The sequence below is a fragment of the Puma concolor genome, chromosome D2, assembly GCF_028749965.1.
Source record: "Puma concolor isolate L17-30 chromosome D2, mPumCon1.1.hap2, whole genome shotgun sequence".
NCBI lineage: Eukaryota > Metazoa > Chordata > Mammalia > Carnivora > Felidae > Puma > Puma concolor.
The window spans coordinates 19,507,453-19,525,960 of record NC_141677.1 but is presented as its reverse complement, the minus strand read 5'-3'; the positions used below and the strand labels follow the sequence as shown (position 1 = coordinate 19,525,960).

Sequence of the window (18,508 nt, the reverse complement as noted above, 5' to 3'; positions counted from 1 at the left end):
CCCTCCGTGCGGGTGCAGTGTCAGGAAAGGTGCAAAGCTGGGGCGTGGCTTCCAGCCGGTGCAGTGGGATTTCGCCCGGTGCGGGGAGCGGGGAGCGGGGAGCGGACCCCTTGTGAAGTGCCGTGGGGTGTGCGGGCTCGGGGGGGGGCGGGGCGGGGCGGGGCGGGGCCAGGCTAGGCCAGGCCAGGCCGCTTTGCCGGCCCGGGAGGGGCTGAGGGAGCAGTGGCCGCCGGGGTGTGTTTGGCCCCCGGAGCCGCGCTCCCCTCCCCGGGGAGAGAGGGACACACGGAGGGAGGGGGAGGGGCGGCGGGCGCCAAAGGAGAGGTCAAGGAGGCCAGAGGCAACAGGCAACAGGCAAAAGGCAAAAGCCTACAGCACCCGGTATTCCCAGGCGGTCTCCCATCCAAGTACTAACCAGGCCCGACCCTGCTTAGCTTCCGAGATCAGACGAGATCGGGCGCGTTCAGGGTGGTATGGCCGTAGACGCCGGCGGCTGCCGCTGGGCGCCTCAAGAGCCTGCTCCACGCATCCCAAGCCCAGCGGGTGCCGCGCTTCACCCATGCACGCGCCTGCCTGCCTGCCTGCCTGCCTGCCTGCCTGCCTGGCTGCCTGCCTCGCTGCCGCCGCCCTCCGCCGCGGGCCCCGGGCGGGTGGCGGAGGCGGCGCAAGAGGACCCTGGCAAGGCGCTGTGGCGCAAGCCCCGGCCTTCACCGATCCCGGGACTCTGGCAGACTGCTCCCGGCTTGGCCCCACGCCCGCCTCCGCTTCCATCCCGCACCGCACCGCACCGCACCGCACCGCACCGCACCGCACCACGTCGGGCCGCTCACTGGGAAGAGGGTGGAAGCGAGCGTGGGGCATCAGGCCGGCCGTGCCTTCTGGGCGCCCCCCCTCCCGCCGGGTTCTCAGCGCCTCCTCCCCAGTCGCAGGGCGAGCGCAGCCAGCCCGGAGGCCCCAGCGCCCCCACAGAACATCACCAGCGCGAGCCCGCAGCCCTAGCTGGGCCTCGCGAAACGCCGGGGGCCCTGGGGATGGGGGCTGGAGGGAGGGAAGAGGTCCGGGACCCAGGGAGCCCAGTCCTGTGGCGGAGTCTGTGTTTGGGGTCTCGCTGCCCCGCCCGCTCCTGTGTTTTTGGATCCACCCACCCAGCCCCCACCCTCCAGTCCCCAGGCGCCAGCCCCCGGTCCCGCCCTCGCCGCACCCCCCCACCCCTCCGTGCGGGTGCAGTGTCAGGAAAGGTGCAAAGCTGGGGCGTGGCTTCCAGCCGGTGCAGTGGGATTTCGCCCGGTGCGGGGAGCGGGGAGCGGGGAGCGGACCCCTTGTGAAGTGCCGTGGGGTGTGCGGGCTCGGGGGGGGGGCGGGGCGGGGCGGGGCGGGGCCAGGCTAGGCCAGGCCAGGCCGCTTTGCCGGCCCGGGAGGGGCTGAGGGAGCAGTGGCCGCCGGGGTGTGTTTGGCCCCCGGAGCCGCGCTCCCCTCCCCGGGGAGAGAGGGACACACGGAGGGAGGGGGAGGGGCGGCGGGCGCCAAAGGAGAGGTCAAGGAGGCCAGAGGCAACAGGCAACAGGCAAAAGGCAAAAGCCTACAGCACCCGGTATTCCCAGGCGGTCTCCCATCCAAGTACTAACCAGGCCCGACCCTGCTTAGCTTCCGAGATCAGACGAGATCGGGCGCGTTCAGGGTGGTATGGCCGTAGACGCCGGCGGCTGCCGCTGGGCGCCTCAAGAGCCTGCTCCACGCATCCCAAGCCCAGCGGGTGCCGCGCTTCACCCATGCACGCGCCTGCCTGCCTGCCTGCCTGCCTGCCTGCCTGGCTGCCTGCCTCGCTGCCGCCGCCCTCCGCCGCGGGCCCCGGGCGGGTGGCGGAGGCGGCGCAAGAGGACCCTGGCAAGGCGCTGTGGCGCAAGCCCCGGCCTTCACCGATCCCGGGACTCTGGCAGACTGCTCCCGGCTTGGCCCCACGCCCGCCTCCGCTTCCATCCCGCACCGCACCGCACCGCACCGCACCGCACCGCACCGCACCACGTCGGGCCGCTCACTGGGAAGAGGGTGGAAGCGAGCGTGGGGCATCAGGCCGGCCGTGCCTTCTGGGCGCCCCCCCTCCCGCCGGGTTCTCAGCGCCTCCTCCCCAGTCGCAGGGCGAGCGCAGCCAGCCCGGAGGCCCCAGCGCCCCCACAGAACATCACCAGCGCGAGCCCGCAGCCCTAGCTGGGCCTCGCGAAACGCCGGGGGCCCTGGGGATGGGGGCTGGAGGGAGGGAAGAGGTCCGGGACCCAGGGAGCCCAGTCCTGTGGCGGAGTCTGTGTTTGGGGTCTCGCTGCCCCGCCCGCTCCTGTGTTTTTGGATCCACCCACCCAGCCCCCACCCTCCAGTCCCCAGGCGCCAGCCCCCGGTCCCGCCCTCGCCGCACCCCCCCACCCCTCCGTGCGGGTGCAGTGTCAGGAAAGGTGCAAAGCTGGGGCGTGGCTTCCAGCCGGTGCAGTGGGATTTCGCCCGGTGCGGGGAGCAGGGAGCGGGGAGCGGACCCTTTGTGAAGTGCCGTGGGGTGTGCGGGCTCGGGGGGGGGGCGGGGCGGGGCGGGGCGGGGCCAGGCTAGGCCAGGCCAGGCCGCTTTGCCGGCCCGGGAGGGGCTGAGGGAGCAGTGGCCGCCGGGGTGTGTTTGGCCCCCGGAGCCGCGCTCCCCTCCCCGGGGAGAGAGGGACACACGGAGGGAGGGGGAGGGGCGGCGGGCGCCAAAGGAGAGGTCAAGGAGGCCAGAGGCAACAGGCAACAGGCAAAAGGCAAAAGCCTACAGCACCCGGTATTCCCAGGCGGTCTCCCATCCAAGTACTAACCAGGCCCGACCCTGCTTAGCTTCCGAGATCAGACGAGATCGGGCGCGTTCAGGGTGGTATGGCCGTAGACGCCGGCGGCTGCCGCTGGGCGCCTCAAGAGCCTGCTCCACGCATCCCAAGCCCAGCGGGTGCCGCGCTTCACCCATGCACGCGCCTGCCTGCCTGCCTGCCTGCCTGGCTGCCTGCCTCGCTGCCGCCGCCCTCCGCCGCGGGCCCCGGGCGGGTGGCGGAGGCGGCGCAAGAGGACCCTGGCAAGGCGCTGTGGCGCAAGCCCCGGCCTTCACCGATCCCGGGACTCTGGCAGACTGCTCCCGGCTTGGCCCCACGCCCGCCTCCGCTTCCATCCCGCACCGCACCGCACCGCACCACGTCGGGCCGCTCACTGGGAAGAGGGTGGAAGCGAGCGTGGGGCATCAGGCCGGCCGTGCCTTCTGGGCGCCCCCCCTCCCGCCGGGTTCTCAGCGCCTCCTCCCCAGTCGCAGGGCGAGCGCAGCCAGCCCGGAGGCCCCAGCGCCCCCACAGAACATCACCAGCGCGAGCCCGCAGCCCTAGCTGGGCCTCGCGAAACGCCGGGGGCCCTGGGGATGGGGGCTGGAGGGAGGGAAGAGGTCCGGGACCCAGGGAGCCCAGTCCTGTGGCGGAGTCTGTGTTTGGGGTCTCGCTGCCCCGCCCGCTCCTGTGTTTTTGGATCCACCCACCCAGCCCCCACCCTCCAGTCCCCAGGCGCCAGCCCCCGGTCCCGCCCTCGCCGCACCCCCCCACCCCTCCGTGCGGGTGCAGTGTCAGGAAAGGTGCAAAGCTGGGGCGTGGCTTCCAGCCGGTGCAGTGGGATTTCGCCCGGTGCGGGGAGCGGGGAGCGGGGAGCGGACCCCTTGTGAAGTGCCGTGGGGTGTGCGGGCTCGGGGGGGGGGCGGGGCGGGGCGGGGCGGGGCCAGGCTAGGCCAGGCCAGGCCGCTTTGCCGGCCCGGGAGGGGCTGAGGGAGCAGTGGCCGCCGGGGTGTGTTTGGCCCCCGGAGCCGCGCTCCCCTCCCCGGGGAGAGAGGGACACACGGAGGGAGGGGGAGGGGCGGCGGGCGCCAAAGGAGAGGTCAAGGAGGCCAGAGGCAACAGGCAACAGGCAAAAGGCAAAAGCCTACAGCACCCGGTATTCCCAGGCGGTCTCCCATCCAAGTACTAACCAGGCCCGACCCTGCTTAGCTTCCGAGATCAGACGAGATCGGGCGCGTTCAGGGTGGTATGGCCGTAGACGCCGGCGGCTGCCGCTGGGCGCCTCAAGAGCCTGCTCCACGCATCCCAAGCCCAGCGGGTGCCGCGCTTCACCCATGCACGCGCCTGCCTGCCTGCCTGCCTGCCTGCCTGGCTGCCTGCCTCGCTGCCGCCGCCCTCCGCCGCGGGCCCCGGGCGGGTGGCGGAGGCGGCGCAAGAGGACCCTGGCAAGGCGCTGTGGCGCAAGCCCCGGCCTTCACCGATCCCGGGACTCTGGCAGACTGCTCCCGGCTTGGCCCCACGCCCGCCTCCGCTTCCATCCCGCACCGCACCGCACCGCACCGCACCGCACCACGTCGGGCCGCTCACTGGGAAGAGGGTGGAAGCGAGCGTGGGGCATCAGGCCGGCCGTGCCTTCTGGGCGCCCCCCCTCCCGCCGGGTTCTCAGCGCCTCCTCCCCAGTCGCAGGGCGAGCGCAGCCAGCCCGGAGGCCCCAGCGCCCCCACAGAACATCACCAGCGCGAGCCCGCAGCCCTAGCTGGGCCTCGCGAAACGCCGGGGGCCCTGGGGATGGGGGCTGGAGGGAGGGAAGAGGTCCGGGACCCAGGGAGCCCAGTCCTGTGGCGGAGTCTGTGTTTGGGGTCTCGCTGCCCCGCCCGCTCCTGTGTTTTTGGATCCACCCACCCAGCCCCCACCCTCCAGTCCCCAGGCGCCAGCCCCCGGTCCCGCCCTCGCCGCACCCCCCCACCCCTCCGTGCGGGTGCAGTGTCAGGAAAGGTGCAAAGCTGGGGCGTGGCTTCCAGCCGGTGCAGTGGGATTTCGCCCGGTGCGGGGAGCAGGGAGCGGGGAGCGGACCCTTTGTGAAGTGCCGTGGGGTGTGCGGGCTCGGGGGGGGGGGCGGGGCGGGGCGGGGCGGGGCCAGGCTAGGCCAGGCCAGGCCGCTTTGCCGGCCCGGGAGGGGCTGAGGGAGCAGTGGCCGCCGGGGTGTGTTTGGCCCCCGGAGCCGCGCTCCCCTCCCCGGGGAGAGAGGGACACACGGAGGGAGGGGGAGGGGCGGCGGGCGCCAAAGGAGAGGTCAAGGAGGCCAGAGGCAACAGGCAACAGGCAAAAGGCAAAAGCCTACAGCACCCGGTATTCCCAGGCGGTCTCCCATCCAAGTACTAACCAGGCCCGACCCTGCTTAGCTTCCGAGATCAGACGAGATCGGGCGCGTTCAGGGTGGTATGGCCGTAGACGCCGGCGGCTGCCGCTGGGCGCCTCAAGAGCCTGCTCCACGCATCCCAAGCCCAGCGGGTGCCGCGCTTCACCCATGCACGCGCCTGCCTGCCTGCCTGCCTGCCTGCCTGGCTGCCTGCCTCGCTGCCGCCGCCCTCCGCCGCGGGCCCCGGGCGGGTGGCGGAGGCGGCGCAAGAGGACCCTGGCAAGGCGCTGTGGCGCAAGCCCCGGCCTTCACCGATCCCGGGACTCTGGCAGACTGCTCCCGGCTTGGCCCCACGCCCGCCTCCGCTTCCATCCCGCACCGCACCGCACCGCACCGCACCGCACCGCACCACGTCGGGCCGCTCACTGGGAAGAGGGTGGAAGCGAGCGTGGGGCATCAGGCCGGCCGTGCCTTCTGGGCGCCCCCCCTCCCGCCGGGTTCTCAGCGCCTCCTCCCCAGTCGCAGGGCGAGCGCAGCCAGCCCGGAGGCCCCAGCGCCCCCACAGAACATCACCAGCGCGAGCCCGCAGCCCTAGCTGGGCCTCGCGAAACGCCGGGGGCCCTGGGGATGGGGGCTGGAGGGAGGGAAGAGGTCCGGGACCCAGGGAGCCCAGTCCTGTGGCGGAGTCTGTGTTTGGGGTCTCGCTGCCCCGCCCGCTCCTGTGTTTTTGGATCCACCCACCCAGCCCCCACCCTCCAGTCCCCAGGCGCCAGCCCCCGGTCCCGCCCTCGCCGCACCCCCCCACCCCTCCGTGCGGGTGCAGTGTCAGGAAAGGTGCAAAGCTGGGGCGTGGCTTCCAGCCGGTGCAGTGGGATTTCGCCCGGTGCGGGGAGCGGGGAGCGGGGAGCGGACCCCTTGTGAAGTGCCGTGGGGTGTGCGGGCTCGGGGGGGGGCGGGGCGGGGCGGGGCGGGGCCAGGCTAGGCCAGGCCAGGCCGCTTTGCCGGCCCGGGAGGGGCTGAGGGAGCAGTGGCCGCCGGGGTGTGTTTGGCCCCCGGAGCCGCGCTCCCCTCCCCGGGGAGAGAGGGACACACGGAGGGAGGGGGAGGGGCGGCGGGCGCCAAAGGAGAGGTCAAGGAGGCCAGAGGCAACAGGCAACAGGCAAAAGGCAAAAGCCTACAGCACCCGGTATTCCCGGGCGGTCTCCCATCCAAGTACTAACCAGGCCCGACCCTGCTTAGCTTCCGAGATCAGACGAGATCGGGCGCGTTCAGGGTGGTATGGCCGTAGACGCCGGCGGCTGCCGCTGGGCGCCTCAAGAGCCTGCTCCACGCATCCCAAGCCCAGCGGGTGCCGCGCTTCACCCATGCACGCGCCTGCCTGCCTGCCTGCCTGCCTGCCTGGCTGCCTGCCTCGCTGCCGCCGCCCTCCGCCGCGGGCCCCGGGCGGGTGGCGGAGGCGGCGCAAGAGGACCCTGGCAAGGCGCTGTGGCGCAAGCCCCGGCCTTCACCGATCCCGGGACTCTGGCAGACTGCTCCCGGCTTGGCCCCACGCCCGCCTCCGCTTCCATCCCGCACCGCACCGCACCGCACCGCACCGCACCGCACCACGTCGGGCCGCTCACTGGGAAGAGGGTGGAAGCGAGCGTGGGGCATCAGGCCGGCCGTGCCTTCTGGGCGCCCCCCCTCCCGCCGGGTTCTCAGCGCCTCCTCCCCAGTCGCAGGGCGAGCGCAGCCAGCCCGGAGGCCCCAGCGCCCCCACAGAACATCACCAGCGCGAGCCCGCAGCCCTAGCTGGGCCTCGCGAAACGCCGGGGGCCCTGGGGATGGGGGCTGGAGGGAGGGAAGAGGTCCGGGACCCAGGGAGCCCAGTCCTGTGGCGGAGTCTGTGTTTGGGGTCTCGCTGCCCCGCCCGCTCCTGTGTTTTTGGATCCACCCACCCAGCCCCCACCCTCCAGTCCCCAGGCGCCAGCCCCCGGTCCCGCCCTCGCCGCACCCCCCCACCCCTCCGTGCGGGTGCAGTGTCAGGAAAGGTGCAAAGCTGGGGCGTGGCTTCCAGCCGGTGCAGTGGGATTTCGCCCGGTGCGGGGAGCGGGGAGCGGGGAGCGGACCCCTTGTGAAGTGCCGTGGGGTGTGCGGGCTCGGGGGGGGGCGGGGCGGGGCGGGGCGGGGCCAGGCTAGGCCAGGCCAGGCCGCTTTGCCGGCCCGGGAGGGGCTGAGGGAGCAGTGGCCGCCGGGGTGTGTTTGGCCCCCGGAGCCGCGCTCCCCTCCCCGGGGAGAGAGGGACACACGGAGGGAGGGGGAGGGGCGGCGGGCGCCAAAGGAGAGGTCAAGGAGGCCAGAGGCAACAGGCAACAGGCAAAAGGCAAAAGCCTACAGCACCCGGTATTCCCAGGCGGTCTCCCATCCAAGTACTAACCAGGCCCGACCCTGCTTAGCTTCCGAGATCAGACGAGATCGGGCGCGTTCAGGGTGGTATGGCCGTAGACGCCGGCGGCTGCCGCTGGGCGCCTCAAGAGCCTGCTCCACGCATCCCAAGCCCAGCGGGTGCCGCGCTTCACCCATGCACGCGCCTGCCTGCCTGCCTGCCTGCCTGCCTGGCTGCCTGCCTCGCTGCCGCCGCCCTCCGCCGCGGGCCCCGGGCGGGTGGCGGAGGCGGCGCAAGAGGACCCTGGCAAGGCGCTGTGGCGCAAGCCCCGGCCTTCACCGATCCCGGGACTCTGGCAGACTGCTCCCGGCTTGGCCCCACGCCCGCCTCCGCTTCCATCCCGCACCGCACCGCACCGCACCGCACCACGTCGGGCCGCTCACTGGGAAGAGGGTGGAAGCGAGCGTGGGGCATCAGGCCGGCCGTGCCTTCTGGGCGCCCCCCCTCCCGCCGGGTTCTCAGCGCCTCCTCCCCAGTCGCAGGGCGAGCGCAGCCAGCCCGGAGGCCCCAGCGCCCCCACAGAACATCACCAGCGCGAGCCCGCAGCCCTAGCTGGGCCTCGCGAAACGCCGGGGGCCCTGGGGATGGGGGCTGGAGGGAGGGAAGAGGTCCGGGACCCAGGGAGCCCAGTCCTGTGGCGGAGTCTGTGTTTGGGGTCTCGCTGCCCCGCCCGCTCCTGTGTTTTTGGATCCACCCACCCAGCCCCCACCCTCCAGTCCCCAGGCGCCAGCCCCCGGTCCCGCCCTCGCCGCACCCCCCCACCCCTCCGTGCGGGTGCAGTGTCAGGAAAGGTGCAAAGCTGGGGCGTGGCTTCCAGCCGGTGCAGTGGGATTTCGCCCGGTGCGGGGAGCGGGGAGCGGGGAGCGGACCCCTTGTGAAGTGCCGTGGGGTGTGCGGGCTCGGGGGGGGGCGGGGCGGGGCGGGGCGGGGCCAGGCTAGGCCAGGCCAGGCCGCTTTGCCGGCCCGGGAGGGGCTGAGGGAGCAGTGGCCGCCGGGGTGTGTTTGGCCCCCGGAGCCGCGCTCCCCTCCCCGGGGAGAGAGGGACACACGGAGGGAGGGGGAGGGGCGGCGGGCGCCAAAGGAGAGGTCAAGGAGGCCAGAGGCAACAGGCAACAGGCAAAAGGCAAAAGCCTACAGCACCCGGTATTCCCGGGCGGTCTCCCATCCAAGTACTAACCAGGCCCGACCCTGCTTAGCTTCCGAGATCAGACGAGATCGGGCGCGTTCAGGGTGGTATGGCCGTAGACGCCGGCGGCTGCCGCTGGGCGCCTCAAGAGCCTGCTCCACGCATCCCAAGCCCAGCGGGTGCCGCGCTTCACCCATGCACGCGCCTGCCTGCCTGCCTGCCTGCCTGCCTGCCTGGCTGCCTGCCTCGCTGCCGCCGCCCTCCGCCGCGGGCCCCGGGCGGGTGGCGGAGGCGGCGCAAGAGGACCCTGGCAAGGCGCTGTGGCGCAAGCCCCGGCCTTCACCGATCCCGGGACTCTGGCAGACTGCTCCCGGCTTGGCCCCACGCCCGCCTCCGCTTCCATCCCGCACCGCACCGCACCGCACCGCACCGCACCGCACCGCACCACGTCGGGCCGCTCACTGGGAAGAGGGTGGAAGCGAGCGTGGGGCATCAGGCCGGCCGTGCCTTCTGGGCGCCCCCCCTCCCGCCGGGTTCTCAGCGCCTCCTCCCCAGTCGCAGGGCGAGCGCAGCCAGCCCGGAGGCCCCAGCGCCCCCACAGAACATCACCAGCGCGAGCCCGCAGCCCTAGCTGGGCCTCGCGAAACGCCGGGGGCCCTGGGGATGGGGGCTGGAGGGAGGGAAGAGGTCCGGGACCCAGGGAGCCCAGTCCTGTGGCGGAGTCTGTGTTTGGGGTCTCGCTGCCCCGCCCGCTCCTGTGTTTTTGGATCCACCCACCCAGCCCCCACCCTCCAGTCCCCAGGCGCCAGCCCCCGGTCCCGCCCTCGCCGCACCCCCCCACCCCTCCGTGCGGGTGCAGTGTCAGGAAAGGTGCAAAGCTGGGGCGTGGCTTCCAGCCGGTGCAGTGGGATTTCGCCCGGTGCGGGGAGCGGGGAGCGGGGAGCGGACCCCTTGTGAAGTGCCGTGGGGTGTGCGGGCTCGGGGGGGGGGCGGGGCGGGGCGGGGCGGGGCCAGGCTAGGCCAGGCCAGGCCGCTTTGCCGGCCCGGGAGGGGCTGAGGGAGCAGTGGCCGCCGGGGTGTGTTTGGCCCCCGGAGCCGCGCTCCCCTCCCCGGGGAGAGAGGGACACACGGAGGGAGGGGGAGGGGCGGCGGGCGCCAAAGGAGAGGTCAAGGAGGCCAGAGGCAACAGGCAACAGGCAAAAGGCAAAAGCCTACAGCACCCGGTATTCCCAGGCGGTCTCCCATCCAAGTACTAACCAGGCCCGACCCTGCTTAGCTTCCGAGATCAGACGAGATCGGGCGCGTTCAGGGTGGTATGGCCGTAGACGCCGGCGGCTGCCGCTGGGCGCCTCAAGAGCCTGCTCCACGCATCCCAAGCCCAGCGGGTGCCGCGCTTCACCCATGCACGCGCCTGCCTGCCTGCCTGCCTGCCTGCCTGGCTGCCTGCCTCGCTGCCGCCGCCCTCCGCCGCGGGCCCCGGGCGGGTGGCGGAGGCGGCGCAAGAGGACCCTGGCAAGGCGCTGTGGCGCAAGCCCCGGCCTTCACCGATCCCGGGACTCTGGCAGACTGCTCCCGGCTTGGCCCCACGCCCGCCTCCGCTTCCATCCCGCACCGCACCGCACCGCACCGCACCGCACCGCACCACGTCGGGCCGCTCACTGGGAAGAGGGTGGAAGCGAGCGTGGGGCATCAGGCCGGCCGTGCCTTCTGGGCGCCCCCCCTCCCGCCGGGTTCTCAGCGCCTCCTCCCCAGTCGCAGGGCGAGCGCAGCCAGCCCGGAGGCCCCAGCGCCCCCACAGAACATCACCAGCGCGAGCCCGCAGCCCTAGCTGGGCCTCGCGAAACGCCGGGGGCCCTGGGGATGGGGGCTGGAGGGAGGGAAGAGGTCCGGGACCCAGGGAGCCCAGTCCTGTGGCGGAGTCTGTGTTTGGGGTCTCGCTGCCCCGCCCGCTCCTGTGTTTTTGGATCCACCCACCCAGCCCCCACCCTCCAGTCCCCAGGCGCCAGCCCCCGGTCCCGCCCTCGCCGCACCCCCCCACCCCTCCGTGCGGGTGCAGTGTCAGGAAAGGTGCAAAGCTGGGGCGTGGCTTCCAGCCGGTGCAGTGGGATTTCGCCCGGTGCGGGGAGCGGGGAGCGGGGAGCGGACCCCTTGTGAAGTGCCGTGGGGTGTGCGGGCTCGGGGGGGGGCGGGGCGGGGCGGGGCGGGGCCAGGCTAGGCCAGGCCAGGCCGCTTTGCCGGCCCGGGAGGGGCTGAGGGAGCAGTGGCCGCCGGGGTGTGTTTGGCCCCCGGAGCCGCGCTCCCCTCCCCGGGGAGAGAGGGACACACGGAGGGAGGGGGAGGGGCGGCGGGCGCCAAAGGAGAGGTCAAGGAGGCCAGAGGCAACAGGCAACAGGCAAAAGGCAAAAGCCTACAGCACCCGGTATTCCCAGGCGGTCTCCCATCCAAGTACTAACCAGGCCCGACCCTGCTTAGCTTCCGAGATCAGACGAGATCGGGCGCGTTCAGGGTGGTATGGCCGTAGACGCCGGCGGCTGCCGCTGGGCGCCTCAAGAGCCTGCTCCACGCATCCCAAGCCCAGCGGGTGCCGCGCTTCACCCATGCACGCGCCTGCCTGCCTGCCTGCCTGCCTGCCTGCCTGCCTGGCTGCCTGCCTCGCTGCCGCCGCCCTCCGCCGCGGGCCCCGGGCGGGTGGCGGAGGCGGCGCAAGAGGACCCTGGCAAGGCGCTGTGGCGCAAGCCCCGGCCTTCACCGATCCCGGGACTCTGGCAGACTGCTCCCGGCTTGGCCCCACGCCCGCCTCCGCTTCCATACCGCACCGCACCGCACCGCACCGCACCACGTCGGGCCGCTCACTGGGAAGAGGGTGGAAGCGAGCGTGGGGCATCAGGCCGGCCGTGCCTTCTGGGCGCCCCCCCTCCCGCCGGGTTCTCAGCGCCTCCTCCCCAGTCGCAGGGCGAGCGCAGCCAGCCCGGAGGCCCCAGCGCCCCCACAGAACATCACCAGCGCGAGCCCGCAGCCCTAGCTGGGCCTCGCGAAACGCCGGGGGCCCTGGGGATGGGGGCTGGAGGGAGGGAAGAGGTCCGGGACCCAGGGAGCCCAGTCCTGTGGCGGAGTCTGTGTTTGGGGTCTCGCTGCCCCGCCCGCTCCTGTGTTTTTGGATCCACCCACCCAGCCCCCACCCTCCAGTCCCCAGGCGCCAGCCCCCGGTCCCGCCCTCGCCGCACCCCCCCACCCCTCCGTGCGGGTGCAGTGTCAGGAAAGGTGCAAAGCTGGGGCGTGGCTTCCAGCCGGTGCAGTGGGATTTCGCCCGGTGCGGGGAGCGGGGAGCGGGGAGCGGACCCCTTGTGAAGTGCCGTGGGGTGTGCGGGCTCGGGGGGGGGGCGGGGCGGGGCGGGGCGGGGCCAGGCTAGGCCAGGCCAGGCCGCTTTGCCGGCCCGGGAGGGGCTGAGGGAGCAGTGGCCGCCGGGGTGTGTTTGGCCCCCGGAGCCGCGCTCCCCTCCCCGGGGAGAGAGGGACACACGGAGGGAGGGGGAGGGGCGGCGGGCGCCAAAGGAGAGGTCAAGGAGGCCAGAGGCAACAGGCAACAGGCAAAAGGCAAAAGCCTACAGCACCCGGTATTCCCAGGCGGTCTCCCATCCAAGTACTAACCAGGCCCGACCCTGCTTAGCTTCCGAGATCAGACGAGATCGGGCGCCTTCAGGGTGGTATGGCCGTAGACGCCGGCGGCTGCCGCTGGGCGCCTCAAGAGCCTGCTCCACGCATCCCAAGCCCAGCGGGTGCCGCGCTTCACCCATGCACGCGCCTGCCTGCCTGCCTGCCTGCCTGCCTGCCTGGCTGCCTGCCTCGCTGCCGCCGCCCTCCGCCGCGGGCCCCGGGCGGGTGGCGGAGGCGGCGCAAGAGGACCCTGGCAAGGCGCTGTGGCGCAAGCCCCGGCCTTCACCGATCCCGGGACTCTGGCAGACTGCTCCCGGCTTGGCCCCACGCCCGCCTCCGCTTCCATCCCGCACCGCACCGCACCGCACCGCACCGCACCGCACCACGTCGGGCCGCTCACTGGGAAGAGGGTGGAAGCGAGCGTGGGGCATCAGGCCGGCCGTGCCTTCTGGGCGCCCCCCCTCCCGCCGGGTTCTCAGCGCCTCCTCCCCAGTCGCAGGGCGAGCGCAGCCAGCCCGGAGGCCCCAGCGCCCCCACAGAACATCACCAGCGCGAGCCCGCAGCCCTAGCTGGGCCTCGCGAAACGCCGGGGGCCCTGGGGATGGGGGCTGGAGGGAGGGAAGAGGTCCGGGACCCAGGGAGCCCAGTCCTGTGGCGGAGTCTGTGTTTGGGGTCTCGCTGCCCCGCCCGCTCCTGTGTTTTTGGATCCACCCACCCAGCCCCCACCCTCCAGTCCCCAGGCGCCAGCCCCCGGTCCCGCCCTCGCCGCACCCCCCCACCCCTCCGTGCGGGTGCAGTGTCAGGAAAGGTGCAAAGCTGGGGCGTGGCTTCCAGCCGGTGCAGTGGGATTTCGCCCGGTGCGGGGAGCAGGGAGCGGGGAGCGGACCCTTTGTGAAGTGCCGTGGGGTGTGCGGGCTCGGGGGGGGGGCGGGGCGGGGCGGGGCGGGGCCAGGCTAGGCCAGGCCAGGCCGCTTTGCCGGCCCGGGAGGGGCTGAGGGAGCAGTGGCCGCCGGGGTGTGTTTGGCCCCCGGAGCCGCGCTCCCCTCCCCGGGGAGAGAGGGACACACGGAGGGAGGGGGAGGGGCGGCGGGCGCCAAAGGAGAGGTCAAGGAGGCCAGAGGCAACAGGCAACAGGCAAAAGGCAAAAGCCTACAGCACCCGGTATTCCCAGGCGGTCTCCCATCCAAGTACTAACCAGGCCCGACCCTGCTTAGCTTCCGAGATCAGACGAGATCGGGCGCCTTCAGGGTGGTATGGCCGTAGACGCCGGCGGCTGCCGCTGGGCGCCTCAAGAGCCTGCTCCACGCATCCCAAGCCCAGCGGGTGCCGCGCTTCACCCATGCACGCGCCTGCCTGCCTGCCTGCCTGCCTGCCTGGCTGCCTGCCTCGCTGCCGCCGCCCTCCGCCGCGGGCCCCGGGCGGGTGGCGGAGGCGGCGCAAGAGGACCCTGGCAAGGCGCTGTGGCGCAAGCCCCGGCCTTCACCGATCCCGGGACTCTGGCAGACTGCTCCCGGCTTGGCCCCACGCCCGCCTCCGCTTCCATCCCGCACCGCACCGCACCGCACCACGTCGGGCCGCTCACTGGGAAGAGGGTGGAAGCGAGCGTGGGGCATCAGGCCGGCCGTGCCTTCTGGGCGCCCCCCCTCCCGCCGGGTTCTCAGCGCCTCCTCCCCAGTCGCAGGGCGAGCGCAGCCAGCCCGGAGGCCCCAGCGCCCCCACAGAACATCACCAGCGCGAGCCCGCAGCCCTAGCTGGGCCTCGCGAAACGCCGGGGGCCCTGGGGATGGGGGCTGGAGGGAGGGAAGAGGTCCGGGACCCAGGGAGCCCAGTCCTGTGGCGGAGTCTGTGTTTGGGGTCTCGCTGCCCCGCCCGCTCCTGTGTTTTTGGATCCACCCACCCAGCCCCCACCCTCCAGTCCCCAGGCGCCAGCCCCCGGTCCCGCCCTCGCCGCACCCCCCCACCCCTCCGTGCGGGTGCAGTGTCAGGAAAGGTGCAAAGCTGGGGCGTGGCTTCCAGCCGGTGCAGTGGGATTTCGCCCGGTGCGGGGAGCGGGGAGCGGGGAGCGGACCCCTTGTGAAGTGCCGTGGGGTGTGCGGGCTCGGGGGGGGGGCGGGGCGGGGCGGGGCGGGGCCAGGCTAGGCCAGGCCAGGCCGCTTTGCCGGCCCGGGAGGGGCTGAGGGAGCAGTGGCCGCCGGGGTGTGTTTGGCTCCCGGAGCCGCGCTCCCCTCCCCGGGGAGAGAGGGACACACGGAGGGAGGGGGAGGGGCGGCGGGCGCCAAAGGAGAGGTCAAGGAGGCCAGAGGCAACAGGCAACAGGCAAAAGGCAAAAGCCTACAGCACCCGGTATTCCCAGGCGGTCTCCCATCCAAGTACTAACCAGGCCCGACCCTGCTTAGCTTCCGAGATCAGACGAGATCGGGCGCGTTCAGGGTGGTATGGCCGTAGACGCCGGCGGCTGCCGCTGGGCGCCTCAAGAGCCTGCTCCACGCATCCCAAGCCCAGCGGGTGCCGCGCTTCACCCATGCACGCGCCTGCCTGCCTGCCTGCCTGCCTGCCTGCCTGGCTGCCTGCCTCGCTGCCGCCGCCCTCCGCCGCGGGCCCCGGGCGGGTGGCGGAGGCGGCGCAAGAGGACCCTGGCAAGGCGCTGTGGCGCAAGCCCCGGCCTTCACCGATCCCGGGACTCTGGCAGACTGCTCCCGGCTTGGCCCCACGCCCGCCTCCGCTTCCATCCCGCACCGCACCGCACCGCACCGCACCACGTCGGGCCGCTCACTGGGAAGAGGGTGGAAGCGAGCGTGGGGCATCAGGCCGGCCGTGCCTTCTGGGCGCCCCCCCTCCCGCCGGGTTCTCAGCGCCTCCTCCCCAGTCGCAGGGCGAGCGCAGCCAGCCCGGAGGCCCCAGCGCCCCCACAGAACATCACCAGCGCGAGCCCGCAGCCCTAGCTGGGCCTCGCGAAACGCCGGGGGCCCTGGGGATGGGGGCTGGAGGGAGGGAAGAGGTCCGGGACCCAGGGAGCCCAGTCCTGTGGCGGAGTCTGTGTTTGGGGTCTCGCTGCCCCGCCCGCTCCTGTGTTTTTGGATCCACCCACCCAGCCCCCACCCTCCAGTCCCCAGGCGCCAGCCCCCGGTCCCGCCCTCGCCGCACCCCCCCACCCCTCCGTGCGGGTGCAGTGTCAGGAAAGGTGCAAAGCTGGGGCGTGGCTTCCAGCCGGTGCAGTGGGATTTCGCCCGGTGCGGGGAGCGGGGAGCGGGGAGCGGACCCCTTGTGAAGTGCCGTGGGGTGTGCGGGCTCGGGGGGGGGGCGGGGCGGGGCGGGGCGGGGCCAGGCTAGGCCAGGCCAGGCCGCTTTGCCGGCCCGGGAGGGGCTGAGGGAGCAGTGGCCGCCGGGGTGTGTTTGGCTCCCGGAGCCGCGCTCCCCTCCCCGGGGAGAGAGGGACACACGGAGGGAGGGGGAGGGGCGGCGGGCGCCAAAGGAGAGGTCAAGGAGGCCAGAGGCAACAGGCAACAGGCAAAAGGCAAAAGCCTACAGCACCCGGTATTCCCGGGCGGTCTCCCATCCAAGTACTAACCAGGCCCGACCCTGCTTAGCTTCCGAGATCAGACGAGATCGGGCGCGTTCAGGGTGGTATGGCCGTAGACGCCGGCGGCTGCCGCTGGGCGCCTCAAGAGCCTGCTCCACGCATCCCAAGCCCAGCGGGTGCCGCGCTTCACCCATGCACGCGCCTGCCTGCCTGCCTGCCTGCCTGCCTGCCTGGCTGCCTGCCTCGCTGCCGCCGCCCTCCGCCGCGGGCCCCGGGCGGGTGGCGGAGGCGGCGCAAGAGGACCCTGGCAAGGCGCTGTGGCGCAAGCCCCGGCCTTCACCGATCCCGGGACTCTGGCAGACTGCTCCCGGCTTGGCCCCACGCCCGCCTCCGCTTCCATCCCGCACCGCACCGCACCGCACCGCACCGCACCGCACCGCACCACGTCGGGCCGCTCACTGGGAAGAGGGTGGAAGCGAGCGTGGGGCATCAGGCCGGCCGTGCCTTCTGGGCGCCCCCCCTCCCGCCGGGTTCTCAGCGCCTCCTCCCCAGTCGCAGGGCGAGCGCAGCCAGCCCGGAGGCCCCAGCGCCCCCACAGAACATCACCAGCGCGAGCCCGCAGCCCTAGCTGGGCCTCGCGAAACGCCGGGGGCCCTGGGGATGGGGGCTGGAGGGAGGGAAGAGGTCCGGGACCCAGGGAGCCCAGTCCTGTGGCGGAGTCTGTGTTTGGGGTCTCGCTGCCCCGCCCGCTCCTGTGTTTTTGGATCCACCCACCCAGCCCCCACCCTCCAGTCCCCAGGCGCCAGCCCCCGGTCCCGCCCTCGCCGCACCCCCCCACCCCTCCGTGCGGGTGCAGTGTCAGGAAAGGTGCAAAGCTGGGGCGTGGCTTCCAGCCGGTGCAGTGGGATTTCGCCCGGTGCGGGGAGCGGGGAGCGGGGAGCGGACCCCTTGTGAAGTGCCGTGGGGTGTGCGGGCTCGGGGGGGGGGCGGGGCGGGGCGGGGCGGGGCCAGGCTAGGCCAGGCCAGGCCGCTTTGCCGGCCCGGGAGGGGCTGAGGGAGCAGTGGCCGCCGGGGTGTGTTTGGCCCCCGGAGCCGCGCTCCCCTCCCCGGGGAGAGAGGGACACACGGAGGGAGGGGGAGGGGCGGCGGGCGCCAAAGGAGAGGTCAAGGAGGCCAGAGGCAACAGGCAACAGGCAAAAGGCAAAAGCCTACAGCACCCGGTATTCCCAGGCGGTCTCCCATCCAAGTACTAACCAGGCCCGACCCTGCTTAGCTTCCGAGATCAGACGAGATCGGGCGCCTTCAGGGTGGTATGGCCGTAGACGCCGGCGGCTGCCGCTGGGCGCCTCAAGAGCCTGCTCCACGCATCCCAAGCCCAGCGGGTGCCGCGCTTCACCCATGCACGCGCCTGCCTGCCTGCCTGCCTGCCTGCCTGCCTGGCTGCCTGCCTCGCTGCCGCCGCCCTCCGCCGCGGGCCCCGGGCGGGTGGCGGAGGCGGCGCAAGAGGACCCTGGCAAGGCGCTGTGGCGCAAGCCCCGGCCTTCACCGATCCCGGGACTCTGGCAGACTGCTCCCGGCTTGGCCCCACGCCCGCCTCCGCTTCCATCCCGCACCGCACCGCACCGCACCGCACCGCACCACGTCGGGCCGCTCACTGGGAAGAGGGTGGAAGCGAGCGTGGGGCATCAGGCCGGCCGTGCCTTCTGGGCGCCCCCCCTCCCGCCGGGTTCTCAGCGCCTCCTCCCCAGTCGCAGGGCGAGCGCAGCCAGCCCGGAGGCCCCAGCGCCCCCACAGAACATCACCAGCGCGAGCCCGCAGCCCTAGCTGGGCCTCGCGAAACGCCGGGGGCCCTGGGGATGGGGGCTGGAGGGAGGGAAGAGGTCCGGGACCCAGGGAGCCCAGTCCTGTGGCGGAGTCTGTGTTTGGGGTCTCGCTGCCCCGCCCGCTCCTGTGTTTTTGGATCCACCCACCCAGCCCCCACCCTCCAGTCCCCAGGCGCCAGCCCCCGGTCCCGCCCTCGCCGCACCCCCCCACCCCTCCGTGCGGGTGCAGTGTCAGGAAAGGTGCAAAGCTGGGGCGTGGCTTCCAGCCGGTGCAGTGGGATTTCGCCCGGTGCGGGGAGCGGGGAGCGGGGAGCGGACCCCTTGTGAAGTGCCGTGGGGTGTGCGGGCTCGGGGGGGGGCGGGGCGGGGCGGGGCGGGGCCAGGCTAGGCCAGGCCAGGCCGCTTTGCCGGCCCGGGAGGGGCTGAGGGAGCAGTGGCCGCCGGGGTGTGTTTGGCCCCCGGAGCCGCGCTCCCCTCCCCGGGGAGAGAGGGACACACGGAGGGAGGGGGAGGGGCGGCGGGCGCCAAAGGAGAGGTCAAGGAGGCCAGAGGCAACAGGCAACAGGCAAAAGGCAAAAGCCTACAGCACCCGGTATTCCCAGGCGGTCTCCCATCCAAGTACTAACCAGGCCCGACCCTGCTTAGCTTCCGAGATCAGACGAGATCGGGCGCCTTCAGGGTGGTATGGCCGTAGACGCCGGCGGCTGCCGCTGGGCGCCTCAAGAGCCTGCTCCACGCATCCCAAGCCCAGCGGGTGCCGCGCTTCACCCATGCACGCGCCT

The 18,508-nt window shown here is 73.3% G+C and overlaps 16 non-coding genes across 16 annotated transcripts; all 16 read right to left on the bottom strand.

Moving 5' to 3' along the window:
* Positions 1-366: 366 nt before the first annotated feature.
* On the bottom strand, positions 367-485 carry LOC147575909 (5S ribosomal RNA). The gene has a single exon (XR_015242084.1). It is a non-coding gene; the product is annotated as a 5S ribosomal RNA (ribosomal RNA).
* Positions 486-1,576: 1,091 nt separating this feature from the next.
* On the bottom strand, positions 1,577-1,695 carry LOC147575908 (5S ribosomal RNA). Its single transcript, XR_015242083.1, has one exon. It is a non-coding gene; the product is annotated as a 5S ribosomal RNA (ribosomal RNA).
* A 1,087-nt stretch (positions 1,696-2,782) lies between these two features.
* Positions 2,783-2,901, bottom strand: LOC147575907 (5S ribosomal RNA). Its single transcript, XR_015242082.1, has one exon. It is a non-coding gene; the product is annotated as a 5S ribosomal RNA (ribosomal RNA).
* A 1,059-nt stretch (positions 2,902-3,960) lies between these two features.
* On the bottom strand, positions 3,961-4,079 carry LOC147575906 (5S ribosomal RNA). Its single transcript, XR_015242081.1, has one exon. It is a non-coding gene; the product is annotated as a 5S ribosomal RNA (ribosomal RNA).
* A 1,074-nt stretch (positions 4,080-5,153) lies between these two features.
* On the bottom strand, positions 5,154-5,272 carry LOC147575905 (5S ribosomal RNA). Its single transcript, XR_015242080.1, has one exon. It is a non-coding gene; the product is annotated as a 5S ribosomal RNA (ribosomal RNA).
* A 1,077-nt stretch (positions 5,273-6,349) lies between these two features.
* LOC147575904 (5S ribosomal RNA) lies at positions 6,350-6,468 on the bottom strand. The gene has a single exon (XR_015242116.1). It is a non-coding gene; the product is annotated as a 5S ribosomal RNA (ribosomal RNA).
* A 1,077-nt stretch (positions 6,469-7,545) lies between these two features.
* LOC147575903 (5S ribosomal RNA) lies at positions 7,546-7,664 on the bottom strand. The gene has a single exon (XR_015242079.1). It is a non-coding gene; the product is annotated as a 5S ribosomal RNA (ribosomal RNA).
* A 1,067-nt stretch (positions 7,665-8,731) lies between these two features.
* LOC147575902 (5S ribosomal RNA) lies at positions 8,732-8,850 on the bottom strand. The gene has a single exon (XR_015242115.1). It is a non-coding gene; the product is annotated as a 5S ribosomal RNA (ribosomal RNA).
* Positions 8,851-9,937: 1,087 nt separating this feature from the next.
* Positions 9,938-10,056, bottom strand: LOC147575901 (5S ribosomal RNA). Its single transcript, XR_015242078.1, has one exon. It is a non-coding gene; the product is annotated as a 5S ribosomal RNA (ribosomal RNA).
* Positions 10,057-11,133: 1,077 nt separating this feature from the next.
* LOC147575900 (5S ribosomal RNA) lies at positions 11,134-11,252 on the bottom strand. Its single transcript, XR_015242077.1, has one exon. It is a non-coding gene; the product is annotated as a 5S ribosomal RNA (ribosomal RNA).
* A 1,076-nt stretch (positions 11,253-12,328) lies between these two features.
* Positions 12,329-12,447, bottom strand: LOC147575899 (5S ribosomal RNA). The gene has a single exon (XR_015242100.1). It is a non-coding gene; the product is annotated as a 5S ribosomal RNA (ribosomal RNA).
* A 1,082-nt stretch (positions 12,448-13,529) lies between these two features.
* On the bottom strand, positions 13,530-13,648 carry LOC147575898 (5S ribosomal RNA). Its single transcript, XR_015242099.1, has one exon. It is a non-coding gene; the product is annotated as a 5S ribosomal RNA (ribosomal RNA).
* A 1,063-nt stretch (positions 13,649-14,711) lies between these two features.
* LOC147575897 (5S ribosomal RNA) lies at positions 14,712-14,830 on the bottom strand. The gene has a single exon (XR_015242076.1). It is a non-coding gene; the product is annotated as a 5S ribosomal RNA (ribosomal RNA).
* A 1,072-nt stretch (positions 14,831-15,902) lies between these two features.
* On the bottom strand, positions 15,903-16,021 carry LOC147575896 (5S ribosomal RNA). The gene has a single exon (XR_015242114.1). It is a non-coding gene; the product is annotated as a 5S ribosomal RNA (ribosomal RNA).
* A 1,087-nt stretch (positions 16,022-17,108) lies between these two features.
* LOC147575895 (5S ribosomal RNA) lies at positions 17,109-17,227 on the bottom strand. Its single transcript, XR_015242098.1, has one exon. It is a non-coding gene; the product is annotated as a 5S ribosomal RNA (ribosomal RNA).
* A 1,076-nt stretch (positions 17,228-18,303) lies between these two features.
* Positions 18,304-18,422, bottom strand: LOC147575894 (5S ribosomal RNA). Its single transcript, XR_015242097.1, has one exon. It is a non-coding gene; the product is annotated as a 5S ribosomal RNA (ribosomal RNA).
* Between the last annotated feature and the right edge of the window lie 86 nt (positions 18,423-18,508).